The 24,900-nt window shown below is 31.9% G+C and overlaps 1 protein-coding gene and 1 long non-coding RNA gene across 3 annotated transcripts in view; one reads left to right on the top strand and one right to left on the bottom strand.

Moving 5' to 3' along the window:
- Nucleotides 1-2,949: 2,949 nt before the first annotated feature.
- LOC141460726 (uncharacterized) lies at nucleotides 2,950-3,880 on the bottom strand. Its single transcript, XR_012462325.1, has 2 exons — nucleotides 3,465-3,880; nucleotides 2,950-3,196 (listed from the first exon to the last, which is right to left on the bottom strand). It is a non-coding gene; the product is annotated as an uncharacterized lncRNA (long non-coding RNA).
- A 5,390-nt stretch (nucleotides 3,881-9,270) lies between these two features.
- LOC141461491 (uncharacterized) overlaps nucleotides 9,271-24,900 on the top strand; it is a 59,868-nt gene continuing 44,238 nt past the window's right edge. For both annotated transcript variants that reach the window (XM_074142649.1, XM_074142650.1), the window contains exon 1: nucleotides 9,271-9,584. The gene's annotated coding sequence lies outside the window, so the exon portion shown is untranslated. The remainder of the gene's footprint in view (nucleotides 9,585-24,900) is intronic.

Genomic DNA, 24,900 nt, shown 5'->3' with positions numbered 1-24,900 from the left:
GATTTATGTCCAAACGTTTTACGGAATATTAGATTGGGTTAAGAATAGTCGTTGTTTTAAAGATGATATTCCCTCAGTACTGTTTAGCAGCGAAGACTATTCTTCAAGAAAGGCGTATCTTAGCCAAGGAAAACAATTATTTTTCAGGAAGTTCTACTTCACTTTCGTTTATCGATTCACTAAGCCTCACAATGTATTCCATTCAGGTGCAAACCTCTGGAGAGGCACAAATGCTGGGATTAATCAAGCAAAATATGGAAGGATGACTTCGGGTGAAAAAGAAAAAAAACCTATGTATCACCAACCTTCACAGCAGCAATTGGACAAAATATTAGCCACGACTACTTTAAACATGGAGCTAAATACGGTGGATTGTTCAGTTTACTGTGCGATTCAGGGCAGCCACGATCAGGCGGGTTATCATTTTGGTTTGGGATGACTTTGGTAAAATTTAGTTTGTGGAAGAAAACCTAGGTGTGTTGGTTTAGGTTAGTGCTTTAGTGTAGGGGACAAAATAGGTTTGAAGTGAAGGAATTAACTGTGCCCTAGACTCCTAAGCCAGATCTCTAGTTCTAATGATCCTGACATCTTTTTTTTTTTTGTTATTGCTAGAAGTAGTGCAATAATTAATAGCTTACTATTCATGAATAGTTTTTTTAAGTACAACAGACATAAAATAAAGACAAGTAAAGACGTACTGTTGCTAAACTCAGCTGTAAATACAGTACATTATTGTAAATAAATAAATATTTATATAATATGTTATAGATTTTTTACATTCATTAATTTTATGTGTGTTAATATACCATTTTTTATCTTTTACCGGACTTCTAGGGTCAGTAGTAAAAACAGCCCTGCCTTGATTTACATCCATCGAGGTTATTATTTTCAGAGAAATATTGTAACTACCTTTTTCATAGAGTGAACATAATTATTTTTATTTATACAGTCTTTATTTATTAAAATAAAAATAAAAATAAAATACATTCCTGGGTGTACAAAATAATTATAAAGACATCTGCCATGGTCAATGACCGTCGGCGGAGTGGTTAATACAATAAACATAATTATATTATCAAATTAAAAACGTCTATAAATACTGAATAGAGATTTGTTTATGATAAATTATAAATATAAAAGAAATTCACAAATTAATGAACAGATGACCCGTTAGGTCAAATGAATTTTAATCGTTGAAAATTATTTTAAAATATCAATTAATGCCAAAATTGATAACAAAAGTTATTTATAACTACATGATTTACATCCTACAAATATGTATGTAAATCATCGAGTCATCTTTTGACAATTATTTTTTGAAAGACTTGTAAGGTGACTTGAAACAAGTAATAGATCCCTAAGATGCTGAAATATTAATGGCAGAGATATTTTTAAAAAAACTCTTCCTGGATAACCTGTTTCCTATCTTAAAAATAAAATTTTAAAAATGACAATACAGAAAAATTAGGCAACAGTAAAAGTTGCTTCAAAGATTTATTGTATCTATTCGTATCTTAGGAAACGAACAAGCTCAATTTTAGCCCAGGCGGCAGGAAAAAGTTCCGCTGTATCAAAACTAGCAATCTGAATTTAACATTTCGATCTGTTACGTTTGTTGGTAAAGTTTTTTTTCCAAATAATAACTGGATGTCACCTTTTAAAATTTTCTAGCATTCTGGAGTTATGTCATATTGAATTAACTCGTTACTACTTTTGTTCCAAACTAATATCTCTATTTTATTTGTCGAAAAAGATTTTTTTATAATTCAAATTATCGATATTTTATAAAGAGCCTTTGTTTTAGTAGTGCATTTCCTTTATTGCTAATTTCATTGCATGAATTTAATTTAAATACTAGATAATTTCTTATCGGAAATATAATATAGCCTCTGGGTCTACCTCTTGCATTTTTTTTTTCACTTAAGTGCTATCCTTATCCTTAAAGTTCAACTCATTGCGCCTAGGACTCCTCATTACTTTTTTCCAATATGGTTGGGTGTCCGTGTGAATCAATGGATTTAATAATTATTATTATTAAATAACTAATATACCAAAGTTTCAAAAGTTTGATGTGAAACATGCACTAGCATTTTCATGAATGCAGTCAAACGGGAAAATTTCTTGAAAGTGAACTGGTTTCTTATAACAGTCAGTAGTGAAAATAATTTTGTTTAATCATTGAATATCTGTGTAAGATTGAACATCTAAGTTTCATAATTACAAATATTACCTGATATAATAATTAAAACAGTGTTCCTGCTAAACAATTATCTCAGTACTGTTCTCCAGTAGACATGGCTGATGTTGACAATGTACAAGCGGCTCCATACCAACGTAGATGGGAACAAGATAACAGTACAATGGACACTTTATGCTTCGTCTGTTTATCCCTTAAATACGCGTGTCTTTAGATTAACTGTTATTTTCTGTATGATGAGTTTTATCTTTAACCAAGTTCAATATCTAGTTAGCTTTCAGATTATGATCTGTTAGAATTATATTTATTTTCTATCTAATGTTTGACCATTATTATAAATATTAACATCAAACTTAAATCTTAGTTACATAATCAATCATAATTACATATCTAATTAACGTATATGATTCAATAATATTTCATATTGAAATATTAGCTAAGTGGTTAGTACAATGGATTCCCACGCAATAGATCCTGGGTTCGAATCTAGCAGTCACCCCGTAGATTTTCTCTTCCTAAAAGCTCTAACATCTGAATGTTCAGCGATGGATAGTGCAGTCCGTATCGAAAGGACACTAACTCGAAACTGGCAGTACATTGAAGTAGGCTTTAAGCGCCAGTGACCTTAGTTGTTCAGGTCCATTGAATAACAAAATTATATTATGTAAGTCAGAAATGTCTTCTCTATATTACTATTCTATTTTTACTCCTTTAAAGAAAAAACAAATTGTTTCTTAAACCACAAAACAAAATTAAAATCTATTTCTGCTTTAATACAAATAAATGAAGATTGACACCCTTTTAATCCCATATTTTTGAGAGCAGGCCCTCATAGATTATCAGACCAGATTCATTACTTAGGCTTAGGTCTCGTTCATCCTGGCCCATTACTAAGCTAACGCCACTACTTGGGAAATATCTTTGTCCATGATTCACTCCGGAAACCGGCAGTGCACTGGATAAAGCTCCGGGTGCCAATATCCTCAGTTGTTGACGCGCCTTAAACACACACACAAAATAAAAAAATAGAAATAACTGTTTTAATTTATTTCTTTAGAGCAGCACCGTACCAAAGAAAATTAATTATTTATCAAAATTAAGTGTGCCCAATGAATTTATTTTTTGAAAATCAGTACTCTGATTTCTTGCTTTTTACTTTCAGTTTTTTATATGTAATATAAAGATTGCCCAGTGCTTTCGATTTACGAAAAAGGTGCATTGAGTAACCGTAAAAAACATTACAGTAATTAGGATGCATCAAACTTACGTCCAAGGTTAGCCGTACGTTCCCGTTATGAAGTTCCTGAGAGAAATGATGTTTTATTCTTATGAAATGATTGTTCCTTTTAAACTATCACTAACCTAAAAACATAAAGAAAACTACTAACATGAATAATAGAATTTTTAGAATTTATTTGTTTAGAATTTATGTACTTGTTAAAACTGTTCGGTAGGAGATTTGTACTAAGGATTGATCGTCAAAAACTGCACGAAAAAGTGGGACCTAAATTTAACAATGTTCCTCTCTTTTTCTATAAAAGATAAAATGACCAAATTTTCTTTAAAATATTGGGCAAATTCACGTTTACAAGAGTAATTTTTCTGTAACAACTTAGATTTAATAGCTTTCGAGAAAAACGATGCCACATAATGAGCAAAACCGGCATTTTTAAAAATTGTACTTCTTACCACTTTTGTAAAAAACATAGCTCCTAAACGGGTGAATCGATTTTCATCGATTCGGAATTTCATATAGATTCTCAAAGCTGTACATGCAATGAAAGTGGAGTTAGCCATATTTATGTATGGCTCCCCCTTTTAACATTTATTACTCATCTTTCGTGCACTTTTTGACGATCAAACCTTATACTACAATAGTTTTAATACCTCTGAATCTTACCTCTTAGTTTGTACAACAAAAACATTGCCCAGACAGGACGGAATAATTTTTTTATTAAGCCTCAGCGAAGAGGTTAGTTTAATTTGCTCTTTCTTAGGAGCTTCTTACTGCGGAGCTCATTGTCTGGTGAAGGACAATGACTGTAAAGAGCGAACATTAACCAAAAAACGGCAGTTCTTTGAAAAATACTCCAGGCACCTATGATCTCTGAATGTAGATGTACCTCAATTTAAATTGAGGAAATGAATCATATAGTTTTTTAATTAATTTTTATTTTCGGCTGCTGCATATTCTCTCTCACTTTCTTACACACTTGTTTCAGTCTGCGCGTGAAGCATCCCGTTAATTCTGAGATTTACAAATGGTCTGGTTTAGCAAAAGAGCAAAAAAAAAAAAAACTTGTCCCAGATTGAAACTGTTCTAGTTTTAATGTATAAATTGTGAATGAATTTGGTGCTTCATTAGATTCAAGCGAGTTAGACAGATTAGGAGCCGGATATGATCCTTATAACTTCTTTCACGGTCAAATGTTTTAAGAATAAAAACTCAGATCAGTTAGTCTACTTCTGGGATGCTTCTATACTATAATAAGTTTTATGTAGCATTGTCTACAATTTAAAATAACTGTACAGTTGAACTGAATGTCTGGTTAATTTAACAAACAGCCCATCAGATATTTCTAAGCACGAGTAACATTTAAGATATTACTAGCTTGATGAAGCTTTCAGTTGGTGAGTACAAATCTTCAAAAGTCAAGTTTCACCGTATCATGGAATAGTTAACGTGACTAAATTGTTAACTATCGAGGGCATCATGCCGTTATGAGAGTGCAGGACAAATTATTTCATTCTTTTTATATAGTTTTTTTGTAAATTATAATATTACCGCTGCAAGAAGCCAGCGCATCCTGTCTAAATTTGTTCTATTCACATAAAAATAAACCTTGCATTTCTTTTCTATATTCTCTCTGTAATGGCTAATGCAACCTCTCTTCTTTTGTTTAAAATAACCGGATAAATTACATTTGATACACTCAATGTAAGTCATTTATTCAGTAAATTTTTAATTAAATTCATGAAATTATTTGTTTACTTTCTCTTAATGTCGTCCGAGGGAAATTGATTCCAAATTGATTTTCCGGAAATGAATGCGAGCTTCTCAGATTATGAAAAATGTTTTAAGCTAGAGATGTAATAGTTGAGCCATGAAAAAATTTATGTAAACCATTTATCTAAAGTATTTGACATATTTTCAAAAAAGATTTGAAGAAAATTGCTAATCAGCAGATATATACATATATATTGATTGATGTAAAGGTAACATATTAAAAAAAAAAAAGCATCCCTTTACAAATATCATTTAAACTTTACCCAAATTATGTCAAGTCCGAGCAAAATTAACTGGCCAAGCTTTCGACCTCACCACCCAAACAGTTACAACTAAACTTTAATGTAAAAAATATTATAATTTTTAATAAGGATAAGAAATGAAGATGGCGCAGTGTCTAGATCGAAAGCTTGGCAAAAAATAAATAAAATATTATGACTGAATTTGGCTACAATCTTTCTTCTTATTGTCACATATTTAAAGATAAACTAAAACGAAAAAACATGTTTGCGTCTCTTAAACAAAATTAAACTCGTAAAAGTAAAATGTTCAACCCAATTGGAAATCAATTCTCGAATTTCGAAATAAAACAATAAATATCTAAATTAAGTCGTACATTAAATACTTAACCAAACAAAGGTAGAAATTTGATGGAATTTGTATAAGTTCATGAAGCAAAATCAAGCAGAAGTTTGCGTGTTCATGCACATACTAAAGTGTTAGTTGCAATCCTTACCAGGCAACTGCAAAATCATGAATAATATAATTACGATTATTAGTCTTGAAGGCAAACAAAAACCGTTTTGTGAAAAATGATTAATAGTTACACTAGTTCTGCAATCAGCTCCATAACAGAGAGTTGCGCTGCATTTAACGTCCAATTCAAACTTCAGATTTTTGTCTGGCATTTTAGACATTTTAAAGAGTTTCCTAAATTATTTCTTAATGATGAAATGTTAGAAAAAGTTTACATTGAACTCTTAATTGGGGGATTGTGCAACCGTTAAAATCTAAACACTGAGCCGTCACTGAATGTACTTTTTTCACATTGAAGGCAAGAAAATTTTATAAATTGTTAAAAAGCTGTGTTTTTTCAGAGGAATATTTCTTTTAAAAGAGATATTCTCAAAAAAAAAGAAAAAAGAAAGTAGGATAGAAAATATTTCACCTCATTCACTTTAAAATCACAAACTACACACACACACACACACACACACACACACACACATCCTGAACGCCTCCTCGTTGTACATGATAAGTAACTTTAAAAAAAGAAAAAGGTTTTATCTTCAGTAACAGTCACCAACTATTTATGTTTCTTGTGCCTAAAGTGTAGGTGTACTTTCTGTTTGTAAAGCAAATATATAGAAATGACGTCAACCTAACTCACATTCGATCAAATAACTTCGTTGTACAATTTTTTTTCTAAAATTTCATTTGTTTCTTATTGTTATTTGTGTTTTATGGTAACCAGACTGTTATTGTTCTATAAATTATTTTAATTGTCTGAATTTAGACACGATTTACTACATGGTAGTCTTTGAAACTTCAGAAATGTATCACTCATCTTACAGAAGTCAAATAAAAGTAGGTCGCTTACTGTACGTCAGCAAACAAATCAGTAAATTTACATAAAACAGATTATCTGACAATGTTTCAACTGTGGGAGACCTTACAATAAGATAATAAATAAATAAGGAAATTAGAAATGTAGATGAAGCAAACAATCTATCAACAATTTACTGACAACTTGTTAACGAACAGGATCTCGTCGTAATTAGAGTAGTAATCAAAGGAGTTAACTGATTCAAATTTCTAGGTTCCATAATTGAAGATGGTAGATTCTTAAATAGAGAAATAAAACAGAGAATTAGCTATGTCAAAAGAGTAGTGGAGATTCTTAATTCTGCCCTAAAGAACGGTAATATACTCTATAAAACGGAGAAAATGATTTGCTGTAGTATTGCCCGGGAATAAAAGATTATTTGAAGCGGAGACATGAACACTAACTGTCAGTTCTAGTTTGAAAACTCTTTTCTACGAAGTTTGATAAGAGCGGCAAGAGTACCCAGACAGGAAATGAAGAAGTTTGGAAGATAATGGAACGGTAGTGTGATAATTTTGAAAAAGATCGAAAGAGAAGAGATTGTGATGGTTTGGGCATATTTTTAGTTTTTCAGAAGGGGAGTCGCTAAACAGATTTGAAAAGGAGAAGTAGCGTTTCAGAGGAACACCAAGAAACATGGATGAATTTTTTTGATACTGGTAATGAATTATTAACCATAGGGGCCTTCAGCTTTGCGAAAAGTAATCAATAAATAAGCCAGATTCATTAGGAATCTGCAAGAAGTGCAAAGAAAGCCACAGATCCAGAAAACAAACAATATTGGGAAAAATTATTTAAGCAGATCCAACTTTGCAAATACAGTACAGTGACTTAGAACATGATTTTTCTAAATGTTATTTTATTTTTTGAAATATAGAATGCTTTAGTTTGCTTAACTGCAAAATAGCTGAAAAAAATGAACTATTACAAATTTGGAAAGGACTGAATGATTTCATTTTTGTAAGAATGAACATATAAATTTTAGCTTTCACTTTTTTTAAAAAATGATCCGGGAAACCAACACTTTTTTTTGAACCAAAAGAATTGATAATCTAAAAATATCTTTTCAGTTCCTCTTCTCAAAATCTTTCAATCCGAAGAGCAAATTTTTAGCTTATATTATCGATTTTTTACAAAATTTGAACGAATACAAGTTGACTACGACAATTTAACGGGAAATATAATTTAAATTTATTTCTCCTATCAAATATTTCCGGAACAGTTGACTCAGTTTTGAAATGGTTATAAAACTAGTTGAGGATTTAGGTAACTATAGAAATCGGGAAGTCACTTTTACCATCACATTACTAAAAGATTGTAAGGTTAGAGTTAACCAAGTACTATATGATGATGTGTTACTTAATTTTCTTTTTTTGCTATCAATTTTTTAAATAAATATTCAGTTGTGAAACCTGATTTACTTCATTAGTGTTTCATTTCTGTGATATTTGAAGTTATAATTGTACAGAAGGTTGTAGACCATTTAAACTTCGTAATATGTTTATTCATCTTTTGCGAAGCACATTTACTTCTTTTTTTAAAAAGCATATTAGCACTTAAAATACCTTTCTAAAGTGTTAATTTTATAAAAATGCGCGGATTCAAAACTTAAGTTGCATTTATGGGGCTTTACAAGCATTTAAATAATTCCAAAATCTTATAAGAATAGATTTCTAATTTTTTTTAAGTTTATTCAAATATTCGGAGTATGTTGAAAATTTGATAGTTGAAACTTTAAGAATATTAAAAAGAGGAAGTCGAGTGAGTTGGCTCCAGGTTATTCATAAAATCACTTGGCATATGTGATGATGTATCGTAATTATTTTTGAAAAATCTTCGCTGTCTTTAGAATTAATGACATACAAATTAAACTATTATTTAAAATATTTTTATTGTTTTATTTAAACCTGTAAATTTGTTTAGTGAAAGAAGGAAAAAAAAATCAAATTACTTTTAATTGTAAAAGATTAGAAAAAAACAATTTTGTCATTATTGCAGCGGAGTTGTAAAAAATTGTTCTTCAGTTGTAAAAAAGAAATAAACTTAGTTTTAATAAAATATGCGTTAATTTTAGAAGGTTATTAGATGGTTGAACTATTTTTAAGAAAGAATAAACAAGAGAATGGACGTGTCATAGCTTGAATAGATCTAGTGGAAGCAGCGGCCTGAGTGAGATAGTTGGATCGTCAGCTAGCCGGGGTATATCCTGAGCCACAGTTTGCGGTCACAAGGAACACCGGCGAGCCAAAGAAGAGTTTGAACTCGTAGTTCTCTCAATATCACTATCTCACTTGCACGCTTCACTAGAATCTCCTTTCCACCAACTCTGCTGGCCAGAGCAACAACAGTATTATAAAGCTGAGAATAAAAGTTTTGTACTCTCTTCAGATGTTGTGGTGGAGAGAGGTGTATAGTGGACCGTTATTGGCCAGGTACAGCGAGCCTATATAGGCCTCCCCAGTCACTTCTTACCCCTCATTCAACGACTGATATCTGCAGTGTTTAAAGCCTTCCGGTTCGGCTTATTTTAACTTATATATATCTTAATATTTACAGTAAACAAACATAAGTTCTTACTTCTAATTGATGTGCTTTTATTTAAAAAATATAATAATTTTCGGTAAATTAATTTCTAAAAATAAAAGTCATTAATTTTATAGCTTATATTGGACTTTAATTTTATTTTTTCCATTGATTGTTACCATCTTTTCGTCATCTGATCTTGGTGAACTCATCATTCTGGGTTCTTCTTCATCGCATTGCCCTTTGTGAAGGTAAGTACATTTCTTTTAATTACTAGAACTCATCTATTCTTTAAAAGTAACTTGAAAGGCATATTTTGCAAATAGGGTTTGCCAATAGTTCTTTACATTTTTTGGGGGGACTTTTAGCCCCATTTCCAATAATAGTCCGCTTATGAGACTGGGTTGGTCCTTTAAATTATGTATGAGGATCTAAGCCTATTTCATCCGCGGATTTCATGTTTCTTGTGGAAAGTGAAAAAAGTTTTAAATATATCTGTGCAACAATGCAACTAGCGTTTTACTTTGTGGGTTTGTTATACCCAAGTAGAGATTTCTTTTGCTGATCCTTGGGAACAGAGGAAGTTCTCCGTGGTGTCAGCGTACAGTGGATAAATTTCATTGTAAAAGAAATTACTAGTTATAGGATTAAGGACGAGAAAAGAGTTCCTTCTAATTCCTTCTAATCCATTGCACACCAGATCTGCATTGTTTTGACAGAAGTGCCAAGAGTTACAAATTAATATTTTTACAGAAGTACTTAAAACATCTTAACTTCAAACTATAAAATTGCAGAATTTTCCAATACAGTATCTTTAAGGTATCATTAGGTCATCCAAGGCCAAGTCAACATTCCTTAAAACTGTTTTTAAAGAAGTTAATCTTTTTCTATAATAAAAAAAAGTCTAACTAAACTTTATACATCTGCTACATAAGAATATAAGTAAACAATTTTCTTTGTAGAATGATTTACATCGTGTATATACAAAGAAGGTTATTTCATATTATCACACGAATATAATTGAGGGAAGGTCTGTTTTGTAATAATCCCAAGTTCATATTTCACATTACTTTCTTTCTTTTTAATTATATTTTTTAATTAATCGTAGTTGCTAATCAAAATGACATTACAAACTAATTTTGTGTGTGTGTTGTATTAAACGAAATAATTTTTGTAGCTAAATCTAAAAAAATATAAAATTATTAGGGTTCTTTTTTTTTTTATAAATATTATTTAAACAGGAGTTCGTCAACATTCAAAGGCGAATTGCTCCTGAAGGAATAAAAACCGCTCTTTTTCCTTCTGCCCTTCTCAGCTTCAATTAAATTTTATTTAACTTTAGATAACAATGAAATACTTTGTAATTTTACGATATTTACACTGTGGAAATGACCTGATAATGAAATTACAAATCAGGTGCTAGAAAAGTCGCAACTTCCTTTACCTACAAAACTAATTTTCTGGGATTAAAGTTCACTTTTTAATGTGATAAATTTTTTTAGAAGCAAGATTAAAGAAACTGTTGAAGACATTTTGTCGTTAAAATAAAAGAATCTCTGAAAGGAGCTAATAATTCTGATTTTTAAAAAAACTCTTAAACTGATATGGGTAAACAGAAAACATTATTATGACAAAAAAAGAAGAATAAACATCGAAGTGTTGTACAAGGTCACACCGGTACTTCCAGCTGTGTCGTGCGTGAAGGAGGAGTGATTGGACTCAGGATGACTTTAAGAGAAAAAGAAACTGAAGTTCGAACAACTTACTAAAGGAAAATAAAGAAGTATGTGTTCTTCAAAGTTAGAATACCATGTAACGTAATGACCTCAAAAAGGAAAGAAGAATTCCTCACCTCATACTATGAATAAGTTATGAAGTTTCCACTAATATAAGTTAGGCTAATGGGCCAACTTGAAATGGCTGAATTGGATTATTCAAAATCAGTTTGCGAATTTTGGGCCTAAATGGGAATTATAGTGGTTACAAGTAATGTTACCTGAACTAAACCAACTTCTATTCTTTCTTTTGTGATGCAGTTCAAACTTACGAACAACCACAAATTTGAAACGAAGAATTACACTTTAAAATTATGTATTTCTAGAACAGAAGTTTAGAAATGGACAATTGAGAGTGGTAAAGCATATTAAGAATAAGGACATCTTCCTTAAGCATTCTTCTGAAACACTGACAACTAAATACAGTAAATGCATTTTTCTAACTTAAAAGGGAAAACAGATAAATTAGAATATTTTTGATTAGAATAAGTTATGCCCGCCATATAGAAGTTTCCATTATCCTACATAGACCGTTAAGCATTATATGTAACTGTTTTATAATGTTAGTTTTATGAGTGGCTTATTTTAAGCAATAAATTTCCTCAATAATGTTTAAAAGAATTTCAGTAGAGACGCCAAATTATATGTTTATCCCTGGAGCTAATTTTACTTCACCCAGTCTGCAGTTGCAGTTTTACGTAAATTTCAAGAAATTCGAAAGAAAACTTGTAATATTTGCAATCAAAAAAAGTTATATTTGAAAGGCCATACTAAATTTTATTTGTAAGAGTACGTTAGATTTCAATTATACATCGTGAACTTGATGAATTTGAAATTACAGGAATTGGCCAGCCATATCAATATTTGGTAAACATAGAATTTCACTGGTTTCGTTTCGGTGGTTCAGTGTCGTTATAAAAATAAAAAAATATATGTCGTAGTAAGCATAGACATTTTAGGATTCTATTCGAGAGCCGAGACGATAGTTTTTCTTCTACCATTGTACAATATATGTATTCATTCTCTGGATTAAATAAACAAATTTTTTGCTATAAAAAATTGTTATACCGTTAGACTGCTCGAACAAATACTTCGCAATATATTTTTCCAAACAGTTATCAATTATAACTGTGGTAATCGCATGAAAGTAGGAGTTGTTTCTTATTATATTTTTACTTTTATAAACGGCATAAGATACGCTGGAAGGGTTGAGTAAATAGAAGATTTGTGATACCATAAATTAGTGAATATGAAGCGTTGGAATGATTGGACTTATGAAAGGTACTGATGCCAAAAAGCGTTTTACCACTATTTGGTGTTAAAGTTCACCTTTGCTGAACCTAGCTAATGAATAAATTAGTGAATAAGAAGCGCTGAAGGGTTGGGCCGGCAGACAAGTAGGCGGCCAGGGACACCCGCTTCTTAAAACATACACAAGACCTTCGGATTTCTTGATCGTGTTCGTTTTTTTTTTCTTATTAAAAATAATATCTATGTGATCGAAATATATGCTGAACAGTTACAGTGGGTGTCCAGCTCAAAAAGAGGAGAGAGTATTGGAGGAGACAATAACAAAAGGGTAGCAGCAGTCAAGGATATCAACTAGCTTGTAAAATTAAACAGCGTTAAAACACTGTGCACTGGATTCATTACATTTCATAAAATAATACTGTAAGTAAGCGTAACAGTACAAAAAATATTTTATTGTGACTTTCCAATCAAATTCCACGTTCCATATCAATGAGGCTGGAGGGATGCTTAATATTCATTTTACAAAGTAATATATTCATGTAGCTTAATAAACAGTTATGTTTTGGTGTACGCACCGGTGATGTTGATAATTTCGGCTTTAGGCTCTAAAACTCTCGCTTTTTCTTTTTATTGAAAATAAATAAACCTTAAATACAGAACTTTCCAAAGTATGAGTTATTTTTAATTTACTTTCTCTTACTGCAGTAACTACAGTTGATAGACATGTCAAATTTCAATAAGCCGTACTGCAACAGTTACTGTACTAATCTGCCAAGTATTTTCTTACTTTTTAAGGTAAGTCAACATCTGAATTCACTGGCATCCGGCGTTTTCTTTCAGTACTTTGCCGGCAATTCCGGACAGGAATATCTCGTTAAAATCAACACTGTCCATCACCGGATAGTGAGCTGTAAGAAGCAATCTTAAAGTTTAATTAATTTTGACCTCTACCAAAAAAAAAAAAAAAAAAAGTACCAAAAATATACTCTAAAGAAACACAAATGAGGTATTAACTGTGAAGATATCGTCTTAAATTTAGTGAGAAACTTCTTTTTCTTTTGTGAAGCTATTTTCCAGAAGATTTCAAAAACTCAGAAATCTATTCCAAAAATTTGCACTTTGGGTTAACCAATTTTTCACCAACTTAGTGTTCAATTAATACAGCTAAAGTTCGTTGTTCAGATGTTCGTTTTGAAGTAGTGTCGGCTTTTTTTACCAGCACTGTTCGCTATAAGCTTGTTATCGATTTGTATTTTATAGGATACCAAATTATTTTTTTATTTTTCATTTGCGACTACTTAAAAGACTCTTAGACGACAGATCAAAACTCTCTCTGGACAACAAAAGACTAATTTATACATCTATTTTAAAACCCATCTGGGCGTATGGAATAGAGCTGTGGGGTTCAACCAAACGCTCCAATCTCCAAAGGATTCAATCGCTACAATCAAAAATTCTTCGAACTATTGTAAACGCTCCATTTTATGTCTCCAACCTGACTATACACACTGACCTAAACATTCTTTTTGTCACACAAGTTGCTAAAACAAGATACAGAAAACTCCACTACAACCTGCAATCTCATATAAATCCTGTAGCTAAAAATCTTTCTTCTAGAACTCTTCCTGACAACCCGACAAGACGCCTTAAGAGACAGTGGCCTCGTGATCTCCTCTCAAGTGAAGAGAGCGACTAATAGCCTATTTTGGAGTGTTACCGCTGGGTAACTTCTCCACTCGTATTCTTCTGTTATTCTTGTTACAGTTATCACTGTTACTTATAACGCCAACGCGCTGATTGTAGCAAAAATAAATGCAAAAAAAAAAAATTTCATTTTACAATGCGTTCATAAATGTGACAAGAGTCTTGGAGGAACCGCTTCGATGAGCGATCTGCTAGCTCTTTCCTGCAGTACTGTGGCAATACAATTCTTCTTTATCATTTCCTTATTTATCATCCTCTCGCCCATCATTATTTACTGCATGTTCTGGTTTGAATCAGTAAGAATTTGAATCGCTGCTTAGGATTTTGTATTAACACAACTACCTTTTTTTTTCCCACCAGTTTTACGCATTGGCATGCTCTGTTAGGGCAACATGAATTGCTCAATGATTTCTAGATTATTAAGTTCAATAATCTAGAAATTGTAACAGCACACCAGAAAATCCTTCCAGGATGAATGATGTAGAAACCAGTGAGGATTGCCAAATTGCATTTTTTGAAAATTTAGAACATTAAGTTTCCAAATTTTAAAAATTACATCAACAATTTGTACAAAATTAAATTTGTTTACACGCAAATTTTATCTCGGTAGTTAGTTTATTAAATTTATTTTGCTTTCTTGCTTCAATCAGATACTAATTTTAAGTTATATAAACATTCAATTAAGTGTTGACCATTAAAACTAAGTAAAAGTAAAACACCAACACTTTTTCTCGTAAGAATAAATTTAATGCTCAAATTTGTTGCATAATTATTAAGCCATAAGAAATAAAATGAAAATAAAAGTCATTACTTGCTGGCCAAACTTATATAACCACTAAACCCAAATGGAGGCTAAGCCCACCTCATCGATACTAATTTTCTAATTTTATAGCATCTACATTATCAATAATTAATATTAATCTTAATCTATTTTTGGATGGAATTCTTAATGAACCTCATCACATCTATGATGGGAACAATTGCTTGTGAATTAGTCATATTAGTTTGTAAACAATATCTCTTCTTTAATACATTTCTTTATTAAAGATATCAGTAGTTAATTATTTAAACAGAAATGTTAGTTGCAAAAGTGACTAAAGATTAATAGAAATACGAGTATACATTATAAAATTCGATGTATACGTATTCATTCATTTATAACTTCCTTTTGGACTCGTAAATTATCGAATTAATTTCGACCAAATTTGTTGCCCAATTTTATTAATTCAATGGCAAAAACATGAGTGGCCTCCGGCCATAGATTTCTTTACAGTCAACATTGTTACTGTCCACCTCAATAACAAGCTCCTAGCAGAAAGAGAAAATCTAAGGGCTAGCAGCTAGATTAGAACCTTTGATCACCGCGTTGGAAACAAGTATTAGCCCTTATTTTTAAAGAATAATTAATATTTGAAAAGTTTCTACCAAAAACAGAAAAAAATGTAAGTAACGGAAGACCACGTCTCGAAACTTGTACGCACCTAAAATATGTAAATGTCGGTAGTAATCCGAAAAATGAAACCTTGGCCTCCTCAATCATTCTTATTTGATTCTAATTACAATTCTCTTACAATTCAGGATCAAAATAAGTAAGATTATTGTATCATATTGATCGAATTAAAATACTTTTAGTAAACTAGAAAGCGAGTAACGGATAAAATATGTTTTTTTGAAATAAAAAAAATTGAAGAATAATAAAGGTTAAAGAATGATACTCGACTTCCGGACTACAGTTCTGCTGTGTACCGGGTCAAAGACCACGACCTGTGTTTGAACTTCTACCACTTGGAAGCTATAAATACTTCTTCTTCTTTTTAAAGTTGTATGTCAACATTTACTTCCTTTTTGTTGTTTTACTGTTCATAACATTACCTCCTGCATCATCAGAGGTACACTTCTTTTATGTGCACACACACACACACACACACACACTCTGAACAGTCTGTCAACAGATACAGCCATTCAGTACTTTTATATTGAACCTGTCTGGCGCTAGAAGTGCCGTTACAATAACTGACTAGCACACGCCCAGATTCTCTTGTTTCTTTTTCTCACATATTAAAAAAAGTTTTTAAAACTGTAGAATTAAATGATGAACCACTTTTATAATGAAGAAGTCATTATTAAAAATTAAGGAATGTTCATATTAAATTGGATTAAACCTATCCAGTGTTGAATTGAAAACTAGATTCATTCTAAATTTAGAGTTACTGTACAGTTAGTATCAAGTTACTACAATATAGGAGTTTGAATTACCTTCGCAATACTTCTGAAATTTTGTTTTCAAGCTAAATCTTGTAAGAATTCTCAAAATGACTTTCGTTGTTTATAATTTTAGTTTAAAAATTATCTTAGAATGTGTAATTTTTACTAAACTTACAACTGAATATTTGTAAAAGCACAGCTATAGATTAAAATTGCGATTTTCGACCTGAATGGAATTTACTGTGAGCGATCAATGTTTTCTCCGCATAGTAAAATCTAATAATGATTTCCAAAACTACTGTAAAATCAACCTTATCCGAAAATTGTTTAATTTGATCAAAAAAAAATGATAGGTTTATATCTGTGCTTTTAGAAGGAAGGAATTAAAGTTTTTTAATAACTAATCCGGCACGATACTCGCCATTCGCCATTTCAGGGCAGAAGATGTTTTGAAGAATTGAACTTCCCCAGGGTACGGACACCGAGTTCATCCAATCTTTTAGTTAAATACGAGGTGTGGCTATTAAATAACGAGACTATTGCTATAAAACGTTTTATTTTAAATTTATACATATTTAGTTATTATCACCTTCAATATACACCCCTCCTCTATCCCTACAACGCTCCATGCGAATTTACCATTGTTCGAAACAGTGCTGGAAGTCTTTTTCTGTCAGCTCCTGCATGACGCGTGCCGCTTTTTCTTTCACAGCTTCAACGGACTGAAATCGTGTTCCTTTTAATGTAGATTTGACTTTGGGGAACAGATAAAAGTCACATGGGGCCAGGATGTTGTACTTGGCTAGAAACGTCTTGACCAGAAATGCAGCGTGAGCCGGCGCGTGACTTGTTCTTCCACAAATCGGGTCGTTTTTTCCTTACTCTTTCACGGAGTTGAGCAAGCACACCTCACGGTAGTAATGTTGATTAATTATAATCGATATTTTCATCCATTTTGGACGTGGAAGGGCGACCTGGGCGGTCATCATCTCCGAAGTCTTCTTGGCCATCTTGGAAACGCTTGAACCACTCAAAACCTTGCGCACGTTATTATGCACGCATAGTTCTTCTGTAGCAGCATCAGTCTCGTTAATTAATAGCCACACCTCGTATCTCTTTCTAGATAATGCTGTTTCTCAGCGTTTCTCAGTACTTACAAAAAAACAATAAAACATTTATTCCTTCCAAAAGCCTTTTCTTTGCAAGCTCTTTTGAAGGCCCATTGTCCCTGCTTCTTGAACCCGCAAACCCATTCAAAACTAAGAATTTATAAACTTAATACTCCAATCTGACGAATGACCAACTAGAAACAGTTTCCTAAAAAAAAATGTTCGAGTTCCTAAGCCAGTTTCGAATTGTCAACATTCGGCAATGTCATAAGCAAAATTCGTGCGCAATGGTTTCCATATTCTTAAGGTTTCTGACAAACTGCCAATTCTTTTGTTCACCTGAGGCGTTATTAATATTAAGTAAAAAATTACACGCTCTTGTAGTTCAACAGTGAGCAAAGAAGTCTTCGCTTCGTTCTTCTATATATTTTATTGAAAATTAAGATTTTTTGTAGAACAACGCTTAAATTTTCCTGACACTTCTGACAATGTTCAAGGAACTGCCTTTTTGTTCCTTTACCAGAATCCCACATAAGAATCTATGCTCCTTATAAACGCTGTGGGCACCAGGCCATTTATGGATATCTCACAAAGAAGATTTTAGTATTCTCCTCCAAGTTTTGCTTTTGTTTTAACTCAAATAAGACATTTTTTCTTATTTTTTCTCCTCCCGTTTCTTCAAAGTTCTTATTTGGAATATTCTGATTATCAAGTTTATAATTAGAATGTCTTGTTTATCTCTTATAATCACCCTATTTATCTGGTATTTTCAAATAAATCTTTCTCCGTTATTTTAGAAAAAATTCTTGTCGGTTTATAATGGTTATAAGGAATGCCGATGAACATTCCGCATGCAGTTCTCATCATTAAGGTTAACTATGCCTCTCCAAATATTCTTTCAACCAGCTGTAAAATGCTTTACATTCACTGGGCCGTTATTTATACTTTATATTAATTGTGACAAAACTCTCGAACATACGACCTCTTGTAGTAACCCAGTACATTTCTTACTACTTTCTTATTCTTTCTTACTATACGGGCGAATAGTTTTTCTTAAGATTTCTAAAGCTGGACACAATTATTTTGGAGCTGCGTGCATTTCTTCTGCACGATGCAGCAAACAGCAAACATGCAGCTTGATACTATACTTCTTGAGTGAAACCTGAACGTAAACGTGGACAGCAATCACTGGCAGATACATTGACAAATTTTGTTTACAACCGCAATACTTCCCTCCAACCGATAGTAAGAAAAAAAATATTGCGTTAGAATATAAAAAATATCGTACAAGTTAGTGAAGTGTGACGGGTAATGTTCTCTCTTCAGTATCAATTTTCCTGTGTGAACCTCTTTGTACAGCCAGAACTGAAGATCTCACAGAGAACGGCGAGACAACAGCGTAGCCAGTACTTCACAACACCAACACATACACACTACCAGTACAATAATCCTCGTTATCAGCTGATACCTGGAAAGAATCAGCTGATTGCCGCTCTCTCTTGCTACACAAAACAATAGAATGCTGTAATGAACAAATCTGATCTCGTTCACATACTCCTTTTTTGTTTTGTTTTTTTTTTTTAATTGTTGGATTTTATAAATTAATAATGATTTAAGTAAGAAACTATATGGATTATTAGCTTAATACGTTAAATTTTCAGAAAAAAAACCTTCTCAAAGTAAGGATTTTACAATTATAATTTATATTCTAACACAAACCGCTGATTTATACTTAAACCATTCGCTATTTTTGGAAGAATTGAAAGAACTCTTAAGTGTTTACTGAAATTGAGTGAAAATTGAAATCAAGGACATTGGGCTGGCGATTAATGAGTCGAAGATCAAGTACAAGATGGTATCAACACCTGAAACAAGGAGAAGGTCGCATAATCTGTCCGTCGAATGTTTCGCAAACCTGAGAGCTAAAAATAAAGTTGTTTAAATCGACTCTTTTATCAAGACCGACCAAAATGAAACTGAACAAGTCCTTGGTCATACCTGTAGTTTCCTACGGTGCAGAATCATGGATTCTTAGAGAAGTAGACCAGCATATTTTGAGAATCTTCAAGACGAGAATCAAGAGATGTATTTTCTGACCAGTATTATACTCTAGGTACTTAGCGGACAGTTACGATGATTGCCAAACAAACCTACGAGTCGAATTCGCCAGTTTAATCGTCGAATTTACTTCATTAACTCGCCATGTTTCCTTGAACTTATTTATGTGAAATGTTGATTCATCAAATGTCTCATTAAGTACTAAAAACCCTCAAAAAAGTATTAAAATGGTTGGCATAAAGTCCTCAACAGAAAAATAAACGATTCGTGACAACAAATCAGATTAATAATTCAATGGCGAAAATTACACAAACACTTTGGCGAACCTAAAAAACAACTAAATAGCAGCAAATCCAAGTCATTATATTTTGAGGTCCATATTATACGAATTAAGAATTAATGTTATTAACTATGTGAATATTTGTGTCAACTGATTTTCTCAAAATGAAAAGTCAGAAGACGCACAAACTTTGTATTCTGTTTTGTTATTCTCGTTTTGAGTTTTCTTTACTTACGCGATTCTTCTGGCTTTTGAGATTTTTCCGAATCAACTGCGTTGATTTTCTTAATCTCCGTATCTATTTAAACACCATTGTTAACGGTAAGACTCATGAATGTGTAACTTAAATATATAAAAATAGATGCAAGTGTAAGAGAGTACAAGTTATTCAATGATTCCTTCGAGTAAAAGTAAATGGATATTAAGTAAAAGTACTGCTTTTTTTTGGCTTAGGAGATCCATAATGCAACATTATTACACAAAAGAAAGACTTACAATACCTATTGTGAAATAGTAACTATAATTATAGTTGCAAGTATAACATCATTAGAGGTTTGGAGATGGCAATTTTTTAAAAGAACTGCGGGCTGTGCATTCACCGATCTGAATAATAAATACGGAAGAGACTGCAAGAAAGTTATGAATACGAACACTGTTATACTAGTGAAGAAATATTACTTCTTTATTGTTTGTTTTTTAAATCTCTAATAATTCCATTCAAATATTTTAATCTCTTTTGGAAATCATGATTCAATCAAGACAGATTGTTTTTTTTTTTTTTTACTCAACAACTTGAACAATTAAATCCGTACTGGGAGGCCCAACTAAATTGGAAGATGATGGTAAATCTTTGTTCAAATTTTCTAAACTTTTTCGATCTTCCGTGTCCATCACTGAAAGCCTCCTTTTTTCCTAATTTATGGGTCTCGGATTCTTCCATCGTCAGAGTGAATGGTGAATGATTTTTCGTCAATTTTCTGTGACTTAGTTCACTTTCAGGAGTGAATATTATTAAGCCTTCCATTTAAGTAGAATTGCTCACCACTGCAATGTTTGACTGCTTTATTTTTTAAAGTAAAATTACTCATACAGGTCCTTACAATTATAATTTAATAATTATATTTCAAGTTAAATGCACATTTGTATAAATAAATGTAGCGATGGAATCATGATTGCTGGTTTTGATCTGAAATTGACCTACAAAGGGTTTCACAGTCAAGGACCACTGTTTTCAAACCCTCTTGTTAATTACAGTGTTAAATAATTGAAAATACACAACGACCTTAACATTCCTTTGTCACCCAATACAGAAAACTCCACTTCAACCGGCAATATCTCACATCAATCCTCTAGCTAAAAATCTTTCTTCAAGAACTCTTCCTGACAACCCCAACAAGACGCCTTAAGAGATAGTGGCCTCGTGATCTCCTCTCAAGTGAAGAGAGCGACTAATAGCCTAATATTTTGTAGTGTTACCACTGGGTAACTTCTCCACTCGTATACCTCTGTAATTCATAGATCTGTTATCAGGTTATCACTGTTACTTATAGCACCAACGCGCTGTTTGTAGCAAAAATAAACACCAAAAAAAAATATATTTGAAAAGCCTGATTTAATTTTATTTTGTTGCAGTTAAATTTGAGATAAGATTCTGCATTTTAAAGAGGACTAATATTAGTCCAGTATAAACGTTTGTGGTAGAATTCAGAACAATATGTTTATAATCCACTGTCTGGTGGCCGGCAATGCACTGAAAAATGTCCAATTATCTCAGATATTGATGCACCTTTAATCACTATTAATTAAACTTTATATACATGCTTGTAAGTTTATGAAATTATAGCTTTACCATAAGTTTTTTAAAAATAATACTTCTCTAACTGGAGAACATCCAAGGGATTCCAGAATATTTCTCGTTTCACATTCCTAGTTTAACAGAAACGAAGCAGAATTCAAGTGGTTAAACAGTTTAAGAAGCATAATTTAGGTTTTAGCTCATTCGGCATAGAATTTAACCAACCAACTTTACAGTTTTTTTTTGAAGACTCGAAATTTATAATGTGTTTGGCCGTTTTTGGAAAAATAATGTTTAACTCCTTTCAAAACTTACTAAACATCAGACACCTACCTATATTTTGATACAAAACACTGCCGCAAAGTCAAAGAAGAGAACTTTCCATTTTTTGATTTCAGTAAACTATTGATACAAATCTTTTTGAAATTGTATTTATTAATTTTAATATGGAAAATATTGAAAGGAGGGATTATTCAGAAAGAGTGTGATGGTTGCCGTTATTCTCGGTTCGTTTCTTTTTCCTATAATTTGTTCAGAGTGTCTGGGCGGAACGGTCACAGCTGCAGGGCATTGAGCTCTCGCTTGGGCTCCCCTTGCCATAGATACACTCCTAATGTACCCAACAGGTAATAAAATATCTTTTAATTCAGTTAACGGCAGTAATTTTTATACCGTTTTACATTGAAGAGGTTGATTGAAAAAGTTTGATTCATAATCTAATTATTAGAAAATTTGGGACACAAGAAACGATCAAATAATGTTTAACAATTAATAAACAACAATCTCTTATTTAACAGGGACGGTTTTGAGAGTTGGGAGAAGAATGAAGAAGAATAATTTTACGTAAAATCAATTGAACAAACAAATAGCTTTGCTTCTACATAATGCACTATGTTTGAAAAATAAAATAAAGCGCCGTTGTTTATTGAATACAAAGTAATAATTTTCTTAATATTTTATTTTTATTTTTAAAGTAATTTTAGTGGTTTAAAATAAAATCGTATGTTAAAATCTAAAATCAAAAATATTGCCAAGAATCTTAAGTTAAAATAGAGAAGCAAAAATCAACTAACTAGCTTTTAAGCAATAAATTATTGAACAAATAACTAGTTCATTGTAAAAATTGAAACTAATCAATAAAGAACAGGAAATCTTATTAAATAAGCAAATAAGTAAACGATAAAGAGATTTTAAAAAAAGGAAATTGAATTATTCAAATTTCTGGGAGCATAGATAAATTAGATTAAAGAGAGACTAGAAATGAAGTTACGTATTTAAGAAATAAAGAAAACAAGTTGAATTTACAAAGTTTTGAAAAGGTCTTTATAAATTCATCTCTGAGAAGTTACTTGTTAATTGACTGTTACTTATCAATTTCATATCCTTGGTTGTTGCTATTTCTTTGGCAGTCCACATTATTTTTATCCATCTGTGAAATTTTACATTTTCATTTTTAAAAATCCAACTGTCAATAATTAGAACATAATAATTTTGTCAATTTGATGGTAGTCGATTCGCAGGCTAAGTTCTGACATAAAAACGAGGGTATTCAGTAGAGTTCCTCTCATCTGTATCCCAATAGTGTCTTCCAAAAAGTTATAAACGCAAACATTTAAGGGGATAATATTTGACAAAACATACTTTAACACTAGGATCTTATATTATCACTTATTAGTAATTTGCGAACAGATACTGGTCTCATGATTATAGTCCCGTTCGCCAAATACACTGGGATCTTGACAGCAACCATCCTCATTAGCTACAATGTATTCGTTTTCCGCGATAACTTAATAGTTTTCTCCACATAACTGCGTGCAAATCCTCTATAAATACCAAGACAATGGTACCAAAACTTTACTTAAGATAAAAATAGTAAGGTAGAACTCGTAAGAAGCCTAGCAAAAAACAGAACTGATCTTAGGCTAGAGATGAACTGAATGATTCGTTTACGCAGCTTAAATTATATTAATAAATCAAATGGAAGTCCGTGAAACAAGTTAAAATTATTGTGAAACGGTGCAGACAAAAGTTATTGTATTATGAATTCTAAAAATACTGCATAATTACGAAATTATTTAAAAATAAAAAGATATGTTTAGAACAAGTATGCGACCTTGAATTCTGGGCAAAATTATAGAAATTGGTCCACCCAATTGGCCGTTATTAATGTTCATTCCGACCAATCTGTCTGTTCAACTCTTGATATTTTTATAAATCTAATAGAGACGCAGACTGAGATTATCCTGCATATTTTTAAAACATGTATAACATCGGTTTCATTAGTTTTATTGAACTATTTTCTGTGCCCAAATTAATCTTTTATCTATCTTTTTTTGGCATTAAGCGCATAAACTAAGTCCCTAAATTCTCAAATCGCTACCAAAGATAGCGTTTGTTACCAGCCTCGCTTTCATCGTAGAACCACTCGTTTAGAATGAGCTGTTTGAGAAGTTTTTCGGCTCTGAAAATTGAAAACCATTTTAACAGCTAATGCAATTGCATTTCTGCCATTTTTCTCACACTTAAGTTGTGAGGAAAAAAGAAAAAGTTGAAACTGAAGAACTGCACCTATATATCACTTTAAGAAGGGTTCATAAGTTTACATTTTACCCAGATGGACCTCCTCTGAAATTTACGGTTATAGGTTTGATTAGTAAATGGGAAATACCTAGCTCGAGTCCTGCGTGCTGCTGTTTTTCATTTAAAATTTCTTTAAAAGGATCAAAAACCTTCAAAGGATTTACCCTTCCTTCTTTCATCAAAGTTAGGTTGTCCTGCCTACGATTGGCGAAATATAACAAAATTTAAATCACCATGTTGATTTAAATAAAACTACAGGCAACATTAAAACAGTTAATTACATCTTATATTCTCATCAAGATGATACCGAACCTTCATCACTTTTTTTACTCTTAACTCATAAAGGGTTGAAAATATAATGTTTCAATTGAAAACATGGTTACATTAATTATTTTTTGCTTTATTTTCTTGATACAAATAAGAAATTTGAGATCATAGTTGGCCCCCTGGTTTCAATTTTCTGTATTAGACATTTTCCCAACTTTTAAATCTCTGTAAGTGCAAAAGAAATTTTTTTTTTACCATTATATCATATGTATGAAGTAATTAAACTGGGAGATACATCAGTAAATTTCGCAACGCATGACCTGTGCTGAAAACGAAAACAATTCTGCCAATCTGCCACCATTCACCTTAAATAGAACATACTTAGCTATTGCACACATATTCTCTTAGAAATATTATATAATGTTCGTATAAACAGTTCTTTTTGTTTAACTATGGTAATTGTGGAGAAGAAATTAAGGAAATACATGGAGCTGTAGGTGATCAACTTTTTAGTCTTCAGCGAGTGGTCTTACTAGTAAACCA

The sequence above is a fragment of the Rhodnius prolixus genome, unplaced genomic scaffold, assembly GCF_049639745.1.
Source record: "Rhodnius prolixus isolate KJV_2025 unplaced genomic scaffold, Rpr scaffold_6, whole genome shotgun sequence".
Taxonomy (NCBI): domain Eukaryota; kingdom Metazoa; phylum Arthropoda; class Insecta; order Hemiptera; family Reduviidae; genus Rhodnius; species Rhodnius prolixus.
The sequence above is the reverse complement of the archived record's forward strand: the minus strand, read 5'-3'. Positions and strand labels throughout refer to the sequence as shown.